We start from the raw sequence: 16,695 nt of genomic DNA, 5'->3' as shown, positions 1-16,695 counted from the left end.
CCCTGGTGTTACAATGGTCCCTGGTGTTACAATGGTCCCTGGTGTTACAATGGTCCCTGGTGTTACAATGGTCCCTGGTGTTACAATGGTCCCTGGTGTTACAATGGTCCCTGGTGTTACAGTGGTCCCTGGTGTTACAATGGTCCCTGGTGTTACAGTGGTCCCTGGTGTTACAATGGTCCCTGGTGTTACAATGGTCCCTGGTGTTACAATGGTCCCTGGTGTTACAGTGGTCCCTGGTGTTACAATGGTCCCTGGTGTTACAATGGTCCCTGGTGTTACAATGGTCCCTGGTGTTACAATGGTCCCTGGTGTTACAGTGGTCCCTGGTGTTACAGTGGTCCCTGGTGTTACAATGGTCCCTGGTGTTACAATGGTCCCTGGTGTTACAATGGTCCCTGGTGTTACAATGGTCCCTGGTGTTACAGTGGTCCCTGGTGTTACAATGGTCCCTGGTGTTACAATGGTCCCTGGTGTTACAGTGGTCCCTGGTGTTACAATGGTCCCTGGTGTTACAATGGTCCCTGGTGTTACAGTGGTCCCTGGTGTTACAATGGTCCCTGGTGTTACAATGATCCCTGGTGTTACCCCTGGTGTTACAATGGTCCCTGGTGTTACAGTGGTCCCTGGTGTTACAATGGTCCCTGGTGTTACAATGGTCCCTGGTGTTACCCTGGTGTTACAATGGTCCCTGGTGTTACAATGGTCCCTGGTGTTACAATGGTCCCTGGTGATACAATGGTCCCTGGTGTTACAATGGTCCCTGGTGTTACAATGGTCCCTGGTGTTACAATGGTCCCTGGTGTTACAATGGTCCCTGGTGTTACAATGGTCCCTGGTGTTACAATGGTCCCTGGTGTTACAATGGTCCCTGGTGTTACAGTGGTGTTACCCTGGTGTTACAATGGTCCCTGGTGTTACAATGGTCCCTGGTGTTACAATGGTCCCTGGTGTTACAATGGTCCCTGGTGTTACAGTGGTCCCTGGTGTTACAATGGTCCCTGGTGTTATGGTCCCTGGTGTTACAATGGTCCCTGGTGTTACAATGGTCCCTGGTGTTACCCTGGTGTTACAATGGTCCCTGGTGTTACAGTGGTGTTACCCTGGTGTTACAATGGTCCCTGGTGTTACAATGGTCCCTGGTGTTACAGTGGTCCCTGGTGTTACAATGGTCCCTGGTGTTACAGTGGTCCCTGGTGTTACAATGGTCCCTGGTGTTACAGTGGTCCCTGGTGTTACAGTGGTCCCTGGTGTTACAATGGTCCCTGGTGTTACAATGGTCCCTGGTGTTACAATGGTCCCTGGTGTTACCCTGGTGTTACAATGGTCCCTGGTGTTACAGTGGTCCCTGGTGTTACAATGGGTGTTACCCCTGGTGTTACAATGGTCCCTGGTGTTACAGTGGTCCCTGGTGTTACAGTGGTCCCTGGTGTTACAATGGTCCCTGGTGTTACAGTGGTCCCTGGTGTTACAATGGTCCCTGGTGTTACAATGGTCCCTGGTGTTACAGTGGTCCCTGGTGTTACAATGGTCCCTGGTGTTACAGTGGTCCCTGGTGTTACAATGGTCCCTGGTGTTACAATGGTCCCTGGTGTTACAGTGGTCCCTCGTGCTACAATGGTCCCTGGTTTTACAGTGGTCCTTGGTGTTACAGTGGTCCCTGGTGTTACAGTGGTCCCTGGTGTTACAGTGGTCCCTGGTGTTACAGTGGTCCCTGGTGTTACAGTGGTCCCTGGTGTTACAGTGGTCCCTGGCGTTACAATGACCCTTGTTACAGTGGTCCCTGTTGTTACAGTGGTTCCTGTTGTCACAGTGGTCCTTCTTGTTACAGTGGTCCCTGTTGTTACAGTGGTCTCTGTTGTTACAGGTTGTCTCTGTTGTTACAGTGGTCTCTAGTGTTACAGTGGTCCCTAGTATTACAGTGATCCCTGGTTTTACAGTGGTCCCTGGTGTTACAGTGGTCCCTGTTGTTACAGTGGTCCCTGTTGTTACAATGGTCCCTGTTGTTACAGTGGTCCCTGTTGTTACAGTGGTCTCTGTTATTACAGTGGCCCCTAGTGTTACAGTGGTCCCTGGTGTTACAGTGGTCCCTGTTGTTACAGTGGTTCCTGTTATTACAGTGGTCCCTGTTGTTACAGTGATCCCTAGTGTTACAGTGGTCCCTCTTGTTACAATGGTCCCTGTTGTTACAGTGTTCCCTAGTGTTACAGTGGTCCCTGGTATTACAGTGTTCCCTAGTGTTACAGTGTTCCCTAGTGTTACAGTGGTCCCTGGTGTTACAGTGGTTCCTGTTGTTACAGTGGTCCCTGTTATTACAGTGGTCCCTGTTGTTACAGTGATCCCTAGTGTTACAGTGGTCCCTCTTGTTACAATGGTCCCTGTTGTTACAGTGGTCACTGTTGTTACAGTGGTCTCTGTTATTACAGTGGTCCCTAGTGTTACAGTGGTCCCTGTTATTACAGTGGTCCCTCTTGTTACAGTGGTCCCTGTTATTACAGTGGTCCCTGTTGTTACAGTTATCCCTAGTGTTACGGTGGTCCCTCTTGTTACAATGGTCCCTGTTGCTACAGTGGTCCCTGTTCTTACAGTGGTCCCTGTTGTTACAGTTGTCCCTAGTGTTACAATGTTCCCTAGTGTTACAGTGGTCCCTGGTGTTACAGTAATCCCTGTTGTTACAGTGGTCCCTGTTGTCACAGTGGTCCCTAGTGTTACAGTGGTCCCTAGTGTTACAGTGGTCCCTCGTGTTACAGTGGTCCCTGGAGTTACAGTGGTCCCTGTTGTTACAGTGGTCCCTGGAGTTACAGTGGTCCCTGTTGTTATAGTGGTCCCTAGTGTTATAGTGGTCCCTAGAGTTACAGTGGTCCCTGGTGTTACAGTAGTCCCTAGTGTTACAGTGGTCCCTGTTGTTACAGTGGTCCCTGTTGTTACAGTGGTCCCTGTTGTTACAGTGGTCCCTTGTGTTACAGTGGTCCCTGTTGTTACAGTGGTCCCTTGTAGTGTTACAGTGGTTTCGACTCGACCCCTGCAACCACATATACATGAGTAAGAACATATGAACATAAGAAGGAATGGACACTGCAGCAGGCCTACTGGCCCATGCGAGGCAGGTCCAAGTTTCCCACCGGCTGAAGCCAATGACCAAACCTAGTCAGGTCAGATCACATTCACTTAAGAAGGAGCACGGCATCAAGGGGTCACAATTGGAAGTTGAAGCCTAAGATGAATCACAGGGATGTTAGGAAGTATTTCTTCAGCCACAGAGTTATCAGGAAGTAGAATAGTTTGGGAAGTGATGTAGTGGAGGCAGGCTCCATACATAGCTTTAAGAAGAGGCATGATGAAGCTCACGGAGTAGGAAGAGTGACTAGTAGCAGCCAGTGAAGAGGCGGGGCCAGGAGCTGTGAATAGACCCATGCAACTAGGTGAGTAATACACACATACCCATCCCACAGCCCACATCCACCCCTCCACCCCACCCCCACACCCTCACTCACACCCCACCCACCTTGTCTGCCAGTCAGGGTATTGTGGGTTTGTTATGGTGAAGGTATTACCTGCTAGCATGGAGCAGTAGGGGCCCGGCAGTGCTCCTCCCTCAGGGACGCTCTACAGAACTCAGAACTTAGTAAACACCACGAAAAAGCTTCTTTGAGAAGCAATAATTCTTTGGTCAGAGAGTGCAGGTTCAGTGAGTGCAGGTTCAGTGAGTGCCAGTTCAGTGAGTGCAGGTTCAGTGAGCACAGGTTCAGTGAGTGCAGGTTCAGTGAGTGCAGGTTCAGTGAGTACAGGTTCAGTGAGTGCAGGTTCAGTGAGTGCAGGTTCAGTGAGTGACGGTTCAGTGAATGCAGGTTCAGAGAGTGCAGGCTCAGTGAGTGCAGGTTCAGCGAGTGCAGGTTCGGAGAGTGCAGGTTCAGTGAATGCAGGTTCAGTGAGCGCAGGTTCAGAGAGTGCAGGTTCAGTGAGTGCAGGTTCAGTGAGTGCAGGTTCAGAGAGTGGAGGCTCAGAGACTGCAGGTTCAGCGAGTGCAGGTTGAGAGAATGCAGGTTCAGATAGTGCAGGTTCAGAGAGTGCAGGTTCAGATTGCAGGTTCAGATAGTGCAGGTTCAGAGAGTGCAGGTTCAGAGTGCAGGTTCAGAGAGTGCAGGTTCAGTGAGTGCAGGTTCAGCGAGTGCAGGTTGAGAGAATGCAGGTTCAGATAGTGCAGGTTCAGATTGCAGGTTCAGATAGTGCAGGTTCAGTGAGTGCAGGTTCAGAGTGCAGGTTCAGAGAGTGCAGGTTCAGTGAGTGCAGGTTCAGCGAGTGCAGGTTGAGAGAATGCAGGTTCAGATAGTGCAGGTTCAGAGAGTGCAGGTTCAGATTGCAGGTTCAGATAGTGCAGGTTCAGAGAGTGCAGGTTCAGAGTGCAGGTTCAGAGAGTGCAGGTTCAGGGCTCCCGATCTATTACCGTGAGAAAGATTCCCGATACAGAAGCTTAACTCAGGCCATCCTCCTCTGTACACTCTGGAAGACACTGCTGTAGACCTACCCTGGCCAGATTCTACTGACATTAGGCCTATTAACATCAAGCGTGACTCAGTTAAATTATCCCGACACCAATATACTTCTTGACTTCACCTGACCTTTCTTCTGGCGTGTCCCGGAATGACCTGACCTCGCTCCTGCCTCCTGCTTGATCTCCTCCTCACCTGTGATGCATGGCTGAGCACGGTCAAAATAATTCCTCCAGATTAGCTTCTAATTAGTGCGTTTGTTGTGTGAGAATTAAGGGAAGGGGTGATTGTTGTGTGAGAAATATAAAGGGGAAGGAGTGATTGTTGTGTGAGAAATATAAAGGGGAAGGGGATTGTTTGTGTGAAAAATATTAAGTGGAGGGGTGATTGTTTGATGTGTAAGATATACTAAGGGGAGGGGGTGATTGTTGTATGAGAAATATTAAGGGGGAGGGGGAGGTGTAGCGATAGCGTGACGTAAAGGTAAGGGGTGGGGAAAGGGGGGGGAGATGCACTTGTAAATGTTGATAGCGTGTGTACTCATCGTTACTGGTGATAACGCAAGATAACGAAGCAGCAGCAGCAGCGACGCCCGTCCCTCCGACAATGATGGAGTGAGAGATTTAAGAGGTTGGGCAGGTGAGGTGCGGCCCACTGACTGTTGGAGAAGGGACACCCCCTCCCCCCTCTACTGCTTCCGTCTCCAACAAAAATATACAATAAAAAAATGTATTGTATATGCCATCTTTGTACCAGCGATGTATCTTTTAAATACTATGTACCAAATTGTGTAATAAAATAACAATAGATGGGGTGGTAGAGGAAGTGGAATATTCAAACGGCTTTAGGAAGAAATCCAAATATTTTTCCTCGATGCCATTTTATCTACTTCTCCGAGGCTATGGGTCCCACAGTTTGCACCAGAGGTGGATGTAAAATGATAAAATACAGTAATTTAACATCATAAGAAAGAAAGGGAATACCGCAGGAGACCTGGGATACTGCTGTACATTAACATCTCCATACAAAGCAGGTGAAATCGCAGATCTAGAGAGTGTACAGAGATCCTTTACTGCACGTATAAGTTCTGTCAAGCACCTTAACTACTGGGAACGCTTGGAAGCACTTGACTTGTACTCGTTGGAACGCAGGAGGGAGAGATATATCATAATCTACACTTGGAAAATCTTGGAAGGAATGGTCCCAAATCTGCACACAGAAATCACTCCCTACGAAAGTAAAAGACTGGGCAGGCGATGCAAAATGCCGCCAATAAAAAGTAGGGGCGCCATTGGTACGCTAAGAGAAAACACCATAAGTGTCCGGGGCCCAAAACTGTTCAACAGCCTCCCATCAAGCATTAGGGGAATTGCCAATAAACCCCTGGCTGCCTTCAAGAGAGAGCTGGACAGATACCTAAAGTCAGTGCCGGATCAACCGGGCTGTGGCTCGTACGTCGGACTGCGTGCGGCCAGCAGTAACAGCCTAGTTGATCAGGCCCTGATCCATCGGGAGGCCTGGTCATGGACCAGGCCGCGGGGGCGTTGATCCCCGGAATAACCTCCAGGTAACCTCCAGGTAACCTGCTGGGACCTATGTCAAAATGATCGCACTTGTAAAATCTATTTTCGCTCCCGTATTTGTTGTTGAAGCCATTTTCTGAAGATCATCAAAGTATGGGAACTACACACACACACACACACACACACATACACCCACACACACACACACACACACACACACACACACACACACACACACACACACACACGCACACACACACGCACACACACACAAACACACACACACACACACACACACACACACACACACACACACACACACACACACACACACACACACACACACACACACACACATGATGTGGCTGTTGTACAGCCACATCAGGAGGAAAACAACAGTCAAGGACCAGGTAATCAGACTGAGGAAGGGTGATGGGGAGTTCACAAGAAACGACCGAGAGGTATGTCAGGAGCTCAACACGAGATTTAAAGAAGTATTTACAGTGGAAACCAGTAGGACTCCAGGAAATCAGAACAGGGGGTTACACCAGCAAGTGCTGGATGAGGTACATATAACCAAGGAGGAAGTGAAGAAGCTGCTATGCGAACTTGACACCTCAAAGGCGGTGGGACCAGACAACATCTCTCCGTGGGTCCTTAAAGAGGGAGCAGAGATATTGTGTGTGCCATTAACAAAGATCTTCAACACATCATTTGAAACTGGGCAACTCCCTGAGGTATGGAAGATGGCAAATGTAGTCCCAATTTTTAAAAAGGGAGACAGACATGAGGCACTAAACTACAGACCTGTATCACTAACGTGTATAGTATGCAAGGTCATGGAGAAGATCATCAGGAGGAGAGTGGTGGAGCACCTGGAAAGAAACAAGTGTATAATTGACAACCAGCATGGTTTCAGGGAAGGAAAATCCTGTGTCACAAACCTACTAGAGTTTTATGACAGGTGACAGAAGTAAGACAAGAGAGAGAGGGGTGGATCGACTGCATTTTTTTGGACTGCAAAAAGGCCTTCGACACAGTTCCTCACAAGAGGTTACTGAAAAAGCTAGAAGATCAGGCACACATAACAGGAAAGGCACTGCAATGGATCAGAGAATACCTGACAGGGAGGCAACAACGAGTCATGGTACGTGACGACGTGTCAGAGTGGGCGCTTGTGACAAGCGGGGTTCCACAGGGGTCAGTCCTAGGACCTGTGCTATTCTTGGTATATGTGAACGACATAACGGAAGGGATAGACTCAGAAGTGTCCTTGTTTGCAGATGATGTGAAGTTAATGAGAAGAATCAAATCGGATGAGGATCAGGCAGGACTACAAAGAGACCTGGACAGGCTACAAGCCTGGTCCAGAAACTGGCTCCTTGAGTTTAACCCTGCCAAATGCAAAGTCATGAAGATTGGGGAAGGGCAAAGAAGACCGCAGACACAATATAGTTTAGATGGCCAAAGACTGCAAACCTCACTCAAGGAAAAAGATCTGGGGGTGAGTATAACACCGAGCATATCTCCTGAGGCGCACATAAATCAGATAACTGCTGCAGCATACGGGCGCCTGGCAAACCTACGGATAGCGTTCCGATACCTCAATAAGGAGTCGTTCAAGACACTGTATACCATTTACGTCAGGCCCATACAGGAGTATGCAGCACCAGTTTGGAATCCACACCTAGTCAAGCACGTCAAGAAATTAGAGAAAGTGCAAAGGTTTGCAACAAGACTAGTCCCAGAGCTACGGGGATTGTCGTACGAAGAAAGGTTGAGGGAAATCGGCCTGACGACACTGGAGGCCAGGAGGGTCAGGGGAGACATGATAACGACATATAAAATACTGCACAGAATAGACACGGTGGACAAAGACAGGATGTTCCAGAGATGGGACACATACACAAGAGGTCACAATTGGAAGTTGAAGACTCAGATGAATCAAAGGGATGTTAGGAAGTATTTCTTCAGTCATAGAGTAGTCAAGTCGTGGAATAGTCTAGAAAGTGAAGTAGTGAAGGCGGGAACCATACATAGTTTTAAGGCGAGGTATGATAAAGCTCATGGAGCAGGGAGAGAGAGGACCTAGTAGCAATCAGTGAAGAGGCGGGGCCAGGAGCTATGACTCGACCCCTGCAACCACAAATAGGTGAGTACAAATAGGTGAGTGTACACACATGCACACACACACGCACACACACACACACACACACACACACACACACACACACACACACACACACACACACACACACTCACACACACACGCACACACACACACACACACACACACACACACACACACACACACACACACACACACACACACACACACACACACACACACACACGCACACACGCACACACACACATGCACACACACACACACACACACACACACACACACACACACACATGAGCTGGAGAGAGGAGACAGCGGAGAAGAAAGTGATTACATAGCGGGAACACTTCACTCTGGAGGTCCCAAGGTGGTAATAGCAGTGATGTATAACCCACCACAGAACAGCAGGAGGCCAAGGCAAGAGTACGACGAGAGCAATAGAGCGATGGTTGACACACTGGCTAGAGTGGCCAGAAGAGCTCATGCATGCAGGGCAAAGCTCCTGATCATGGGTGACTTTAACCACAAGGAGATCGATTGGGAGAACTTGGACCCACATGGGGGCCAAGATACATGGAGGGCTAAGATGATGGAGGTGGTACTGGAAAACTTCATGTGCCAACACGTAAGGGACACTACAAGAGAGAGAGGAGAGGATGAACCAGCAAGGCTGGACTTAGTATTCACCTTGAGTAGTGCAGATATCGAGGACATCACATATGAAAGACCCCTTGGGGCCAGTGACCATGTGGTTTTAAGCTTCGAATACACAGTAGAGCTACAAGTGGAGGGAGAAGCAGGAAGGCCAGGACGAATGAAGCCAAACTACAAGAAAGGGGACTACACAGGAATGAGGAACTACCTGAACGGGGTTCAGTGGGACAGAGAACTGGCAGGGAAGCCAGTTAATGAGATGATGGAATATGTAGCAACAAAATGCAAGGAGGCTGAGGAGAGGTTTGTACCCAAGGGTAACAGGATTAATGAAAAAGCCAGGATGAGCCCATGGTTTACCCAAAGGTGCAGGGAGGCAAAAACCAAGTGTGCTAGGGAATGGAAGAAATATAGAAGGCAAAGGACCCAGGAGAATAAGGAGAACAGTCGTAGAGCCAGAAACGAATATGCACAGATAAGAAGGGAGGCCCAAAGACAATATGAAAATGACATAGCAGCGAAAGCCAAATCTGACCCGAAACTGTTGTACAGCCACATCAGGAGGAAAACAACAGTCAAGGACCAGGTAATCAGGCTAAGGAAGGAAGGAGGAGAGACAACAAGAAATGACCGTGAAGTATGTGAAGAACTCAACAAGAGATTCAAAGAAGTGTTCACAGAGGAGACAGAAGGAACTCCAGAAAGACGGAGAGGTGGGGCACACCACCAAGTGCTGGACACAGTGCACACAACCGAGGAAGAAGTGAAGAGGCTTCTGAGTGAGCTAGATACCTCAAAGGCAATGGGGCCAGATAACATCTCCCCATGGGTATTGAGAGAGGGAGCAGAGGCGCTATGTGTACCCCTAACAACAATATTCAATACATCTATCGAAACAGGGAGATTGCCTGAGGCATGGAAGACAGCAAATGTAGTCCCAATCTTTAAAAAAGGAGACAGACATGAAGCATTAAACTACAGACCAGTGTCACTGACATGTATAGTATGCAAAATCATGGAGAAGATTATCAGGAGAAGAGTGGTGGAACACCTAGAAAGGAATGATCTCATCAACAGCAGCCAACATGGTTTCAGGGACGGGAAATCCTGTGTCACAAACCTACTGGAGTTCTATGACATGGTGACAGCAGTAAGACAAGAGAGAGAGGTGTGGGTGGATTGCATTTTCTTGGACTGCAAGAAGGCGTTTGACACAGTTCCACACAAGAGATTTGTGCAAAAACTGGAGGACCAAGCAGGGATAACAGGGAAGGCACTGCAATGGATCAGGGAATACTTGTCAGGAAGACAGCAGCGAGTCATGGTACGTGGCGAGGTGTCAGAGTGGGCACCTGTGACCAGTGGGGTCCCGCAGGGGTCAGTCCTAGGACCAGTGCTGTTTCTGGTATTTGTGAACGACATGACGGAAGGAATAGACTCTGAGGTGTCCCTGTTTGCAGATGACGTGAAGTTGATGAGAAGAATTCACTCGATCGAAGACCAGGCAGAACTACAAAGGGATCTGGACAGGCTGCAGACCTGGTCCAACAATTGGCTCCTGGAGTTCAATCCCACCAAGTGCAAAGTCATGAAGATTGGGGAAGGGCAAAGAAGGCCGCAGACGGAGTACAGTCTAGGGGGTCAGAGACTACAAACCTCACTCAAGGAAAAAGATCTTGGGGTGAGTATAACACCAGGCACATTTCCTGAAGCGCACACCAACCAAATAACTGCTGCAGCATATGGGCGCCTAGCAAACCTCAGAACAGCATTCCGACATCTTAATAAGGAATCATTCAGGACCCTGTACACCGTGTACGTTAGGCCCATATTGGAGTATGCGGCACCAGTTTGGAACCCACACCTAGCCAAGCACGTGAAGAAACTAGAGAAAGTGCAAAGGTTTGCAACAAGACTAGTCCAAGAACTAAGAGGTATGTCCTACGAGGAGAGGTTAAGGGAAATCAACCTGACGACACTGGAGGACAGGAGAGAGAGGGGGGACATGATAACGACATACAAAATACTGAGAGGAATTGACAAGGTGGACAAAGACAGGATGTTCCAGAGATTGGACACAGTAACAAGGGGACACAGTTGGAAGCTGAAGACACAGATGAATCACAGGGATGTTAGGAAGTATTTCTTCAGCCACAGAGTAGTCAGTAAGTGGAATAGTTTGGGAAGCGATGTAGTGGAGGCAGGATCCATACATAGCTTTAAGCAGAGGTATGATAAAGCTCACGGCTCAGGGAGAGTGACCTAGTAGCGATCAGTGAAGAGGCGGGGCCAGGAGCTCGGACTCGACCCCCGCAACCTCAACTAGGTGAGTACAACTAGGTGAGTACACACACACACACACACACACACACACACACGCACACACACACGCACACACACACACACACACACACACACACACACACACACACACACACACACACACACACACACACACACACACACACACACACACACACACACACACACACACACACGCACACACACACACACACACACATACACACACACACACACAGTATTATATAATAGTCAGCCTTTGTAACTGTCTGCAGGACAGTGTTATACTATAGTCAGCCTTTGTAACAGTCTGCAGGACAGTGTTATATTATAGTCAGCCTTTGTAACTGTCTGCAGAACAGTGTTATATTATAGTCAGCCTTTGTAACTGTCTGCAGGACAGTGTTATATTATAGTCAGCCTTTGTAACTGTCTGCAGGACAGTGTTATATTATAGTCAGCCTTTGTAACTGTCTGCAGGTCAGTGTTATATTATATTCAGCCTTTGTAACTGTCTGCAGGACAGTGTTATATTATAGTCAGCCCTTGTAACTGTTTGCAGGACAGTGTTATATTATAGTCAGCCCTCGTAACTGTCTGCAGGACATTGTTATATTATAGTCAGCCTTTGTAACTGTCTGCAGGACACTGTTATATTATAGTCAGCCCTTGTAACTCTCTGCAGGACAGTGTTATATTATAGTCAGCCTTTGTAACTGTCTGCTGGACAGTGTTATATTATAGTCAGCCCTTGTAACTGTCTGCAGGATAGTGTTATATTATTGTCAGCCTTTGTAACTGTCTGCAGGACAGTGTTATATTATAGTCAGCTCTTGTAACTGTCTGCAGGCTAGTGTTATATTATAGTCAGCCCTTGTAACTGTCTGCAGGACAGTGTTATATTATAGTCAGCCTTTGTAACAGTCTGCAGGACAGTGTTATATTATAGTCAGCCTTTGTAACTGTCTGCAGAACAGTGTTATATTATAGTCAGCCTTTGTAACTGTCTGCAGGACAGTGTTATATTATAGTCAGCCTTTGTAACTGTCTGCAGGACAGTGTTATATTATAGTCAGCCTTTGTAACTGTCTGCAGGTCAGTGTTATATTATAGTCAGCCTTTGTAACTGTCTGCAGGACAGTGTTATATTATAGTCAGCCTTTGTAACTGTCTGCAGGACAGTGTTATATTATAGTCAGCCCTTGTAACTGTCTGCAGGACAGTGTTCTATTATAGTCAGCCTTTGTAACTGTCTGCAGGACAGTGTTATATTATAGTCAGCCCTTGTAACTGGCTGCAGAACAGTGTTATATTATAGTCAGCCTTTGTAACTGTCTGCAGGACAGTGTTATATTATAGTCAGCCTTTGTAACTGTCAGCAGGACAGTGTTATATTATAGTCAGCTCTTGCAACTGTCTGCAGGACAGTGTTATATTATAGTCAGCCTTTGTAACTGTCTGCAGGACAGTGTTATATTATAGTCAGCCCTTGTAACTGTCTGCACGACAGTGTTATATTATAGTCAGCCCTTGTAACTGTCTGCAGGACAGTGTTATATTATAGTCAGCCCTTGTAACTGTCTGCAGGACAGTGTTATATTATAGTCAGCCTTTGTAACTGTCTGCAGGACAGTGTTATATTATAGTCAGCCTTTGTAACTGTTTGCAGGACAGTGTTATATTATAGTCAGCCTTTGTAACTGTCTGCAGGACAGTTTTATATTATAGTCAGCCCTTGTAACTGTCTGCAGGACAGTGTTATATTACAGTCAGCCTTTGTAACTCTCTGCAGGACAGTGTTACATTATAGTCAGCCTTTGTAACTGTCTGCAGCACAGTGTTATATTACAGTCAGCCTTTGTAACTGTCTGCAGGACAGTGTTATATTATAGTCAGCCCTTGTAGCTGTCTGCAGGACAGTGTTATATTTAGTCAGCCTTTGTAACTGTCTGCAGGACAGTGTTATATTATAGTCAGCCCTTGTAACTGTCTGCAGGACAGTGTTATATTACAGTCAGCCTTTGTAACTGTCTGCAAGACAGTGTTATATTATAGTCAGCCTTTGTAACTGTCTGCAGGACATTGTTATATTACAGTCAGCCTTTGTAACTGTCTGCAGGAGTGTTATATTATAGTCAGCCATTGTAACTGTCTGCAGGACAGTGTTATATTATAGTCAGCCTTTGCAACTGTCTGCAAAACAGTGTTATATTATAGTCAGCCTTTGTAACTGTCTGCAGGACAGTGTTATATTATAGTCAGCCTTTGTAACTGTATGCAGGATAGTGTTATATTATAGTCAGCCCTTGTAACTGTCTGCAGGACAGTGTTATATTATAGTCAGCCTTTGTAACTGTCTGCAGGACAGTGTTATATTATAGTCAGCCTTTGTAACTGTCAGCAGGACAGTGTTATATTATAGTCAGGTTTGTAACTGTCTGCAGGACAGTGTTATATTATAGTCAGCCTTTGTAACTGTGTGCAGGACAGTGTTATATTATAGTCAGCCTTTGCAACTGACTGCAGGACAGTGTTATATTATAGTCAGCCTTTGTTACTGTCTGCAGGACAGTGTTATATTATAGTCAGCCTTTGTAACTGTCTGCAGGACAGTGTTATATTATAGTCAGCCTTTGTAACTGTCTGCAGGACAGTATTATATTATAGTCAGCCTTTGTAACTGTCTGCAGGACAGAGTTATATTATAGACAGCCTTTGTAACTGTCTGCAGGACAGTGTTATATTATAGTCAGCATTTGTAACTGTCTGCAGGACAGTGTTATATTATAGTCAGCCCTTGTAACTGTCTGCAGGACAGTGTTATATTATAGTCAGCCCTTGTAACTGTCTGCAGGACAGTGTTATATTATAGTCAGCCCTTGTAACTGTCTGCAGGACAGTGTTATATTATAGGCAGCCTTTGTAACTGTCTGCAGGACAGTGTTATATTATATTCAGCCTTTGTAACTGTCTGCAGGACAGTGTTATATTATATTCAGCCTTTGTAACATTCTGTAGGACAGTGCTATATGATAGTCAGCCTTTGTAACTGCCTGCAGGACAGTGTTATATTATAGTCAGCCCTTGTAACTGTTTGCAGGACAGTGTTATATTATAGTCAGCCCTCGTAACTGTCTGCAGGACATTGTTATATTATAGTCAGCCTTTGTAACTGTCTGCAGGACACTGTTATATTATAGTCAGCCCTTGTAACTCTCTGCAGGACAGTGTTATATTATAGTCAGCCTTTGTAACTGTCTGCTGGACAGTGTTATATTATAGTCAGCCCTTGTAACTGTCTGCAGGATAGTGTTATATTATTGTCAGCCTTTGTAACTGTCTGCAGGACAGTGTTATATTATAGTCAGCTCTTGTAACTGTCTGCAGGCTAGTGTTATATTATAGTCAGCCCTTGTAACTGTCTGCAGGACAGTGTTATATTATAGTCAGCCTTTTTAACTGTCTGCAGGACAGTGTTATATTATAGTCAGCCTTTGTAACTGTCTGCAGGACAGTGTTATATTATAGTCAGCCCTTGTGACTGTCTGCAGGACAGTGTTATATTATAGTCAGCCCTTGTAACTGTCTGCAGGACAGTGTTATATTATAGTCAGCCTTTGTAACTGTCTATAGGACAGTGTTATATTATAGTCAGCCTTTGTAACTGTGTGCAGGACAGTGTTATATTATAGTCAGCCCTTGAAACTGTCTGCAGGACAGTGATATATTATAGTCAGCCCTAGTAACTGTCTGCTGGACAGTGTTATATTATAGTCAGATTTGTAACTGTCTGCAGGACAGTGTTATATTATAGATAGCCCTTGTGACTGTCTGCAGGACAGTGTTATATTATAGTCAGCCCTTGTAACTGTCTGCAGGACAGTGTTATATTATAGTCAGCCTTTGTAACTGTCTGCAGGACAGTGTTATATTATAGTCAGCCCTTGTAACTGTCTGCAGGACAGTGTTATATTATAGTCAGCCCTTGTAACTGTCTGCAGGACAGTGTCATATTATAGTCAGCCCTTGTAACTGTCTGCAGGACAGTGTTATATTATAGTCAGCCTTTGTAACTGTCTGCAGGACAGTGTTATATTATAGTCAGCCTTTGTAACTGTCTGCAGGACAGTGTTATATTATAGTCAGCCCTTGTAACTGGCTGCAGAACAGTGTTATATTATAGTCAGCCTTTGTAACTGTCTGCAGGACAGTGTTATATTATAGTCAGCCTTTGTAACTGTCTGCAGGACAGTGTTATATTATAGTCAGCCTTTGTAACTGTCTGCAGGACAGTGTTATATTATAGTCAGCCTTTGTAACTGTCTGCAGGACAGTGTTATATTATAGTCAGCCTTTGTAACTGTCTGCAGGACAGTGTTATATTATTGTCAGCCCTTGTAACTGTCTGCAGGACAGTGTTATATTATAGTCAGCCTTTGGAACTGTCTGCAGGACAGTGTTATATTATAGTCAGCCCTTGTAACTGGCTGCAGAACAGTGTTATATTATAGTCAGCCTTTGTAACTGTCTGCAGGACAGTGTTATATTATAGCCAGCCTTTGTAACTGTCTGCAGGACAGTGTTATATTATAGTCAGCCTTTGTAACTGTCTGCAGGACAGTGTTATATTATAGTCAGCCTTTGTAACTGTCTGCAGGACAGTGTTATATTATAGTCAGCCTTTGTAACTGTCTGCAGGACAGTGTTATATTATAGTCAGCCCTTGTAACTGTCTGCAGGACAGTGTTATATTATAGTCAGCCTTTGTAACTGTCTGCAGGACAGTGTTATATTATAGTTAGCCCTTGTAACTGGCTGCAGAACAGTGTTATATTATAGTCAGCCTTTGTAACTGTCTTCAGGACAGTGTTATATTATAGTCAGCCTTTGTAACTGTCTGCAGGACAGTGTTATATTATAGTCAGCTCTTGCAACTGTCTGCAGGACAGTGTTATATTATAGTCAGCCTTAGTAACTGTCTGCAGGACAGTGTTATATTATAGTCAGCCATTGTAACTGTCTGCAGGACAGTGTTATATTATAGTCAGCCTTTGTAACTGTTTGCAGGACAGTGTTATATTATACTCAGCCTTTGTAACTGTCTGCAGGACAGTGTAATATTATAGTCAGCCTTTGTAACTGTCTGCAGGACAGTTTTATATTATAGTCAGCCCTTGTAACTGTCTGCAGGACAGTGTTATATTAGAGTCAGCCTTTGTAGCTGTCTGCAGGACAGTGTTATATTATAGTCAGCCTTTGTAACTGTCTGCAGGACAGTGTTATATTACAGTCAGCCTTTGTAACTGTCTGCAGGACAGTGTTATATTATAGTCAGCCCTTGTAGCTGTCTGCAGGACAGTGTTATATTTAGTCAGCCTTTGTAACTGTCTGCAGGACAGTGTTATATTATAGTCAGCCCTTGTAACTGTCTGCAGGACAGTGTTATATTACAGTCAGCCTTTGTAACTGTCTGCAAGACAGTGTTATATTATAGTCAGCCTTTGTAACTGTCTGCAGGACAGTGTTATATTACAGTCAGCCTTTGTAACTGTCTGCAGGAGTGTTATATTATAGTCAGCCTTTGTAACTGTTTGCAGGACAG

This window comes from Cherax quadricarinatus, chromosome 14, assembly GCF_038502225.1.
Source record: "Cherax quadricarinatus isolate ZL_2023a chromosome 14, ASM3850222v1, whole genome shotgun sequence".
Classification (NCBI taxonomy): domain Eukaryota; kingdom Metazoa; phylum Arthropoda; class Malacostraca; order Decapoda; family Parastacidae; genus Cherax; species Cherax quadricarinatus.
Note: the sequence above shows the minus strand (reverse complement) of the source record.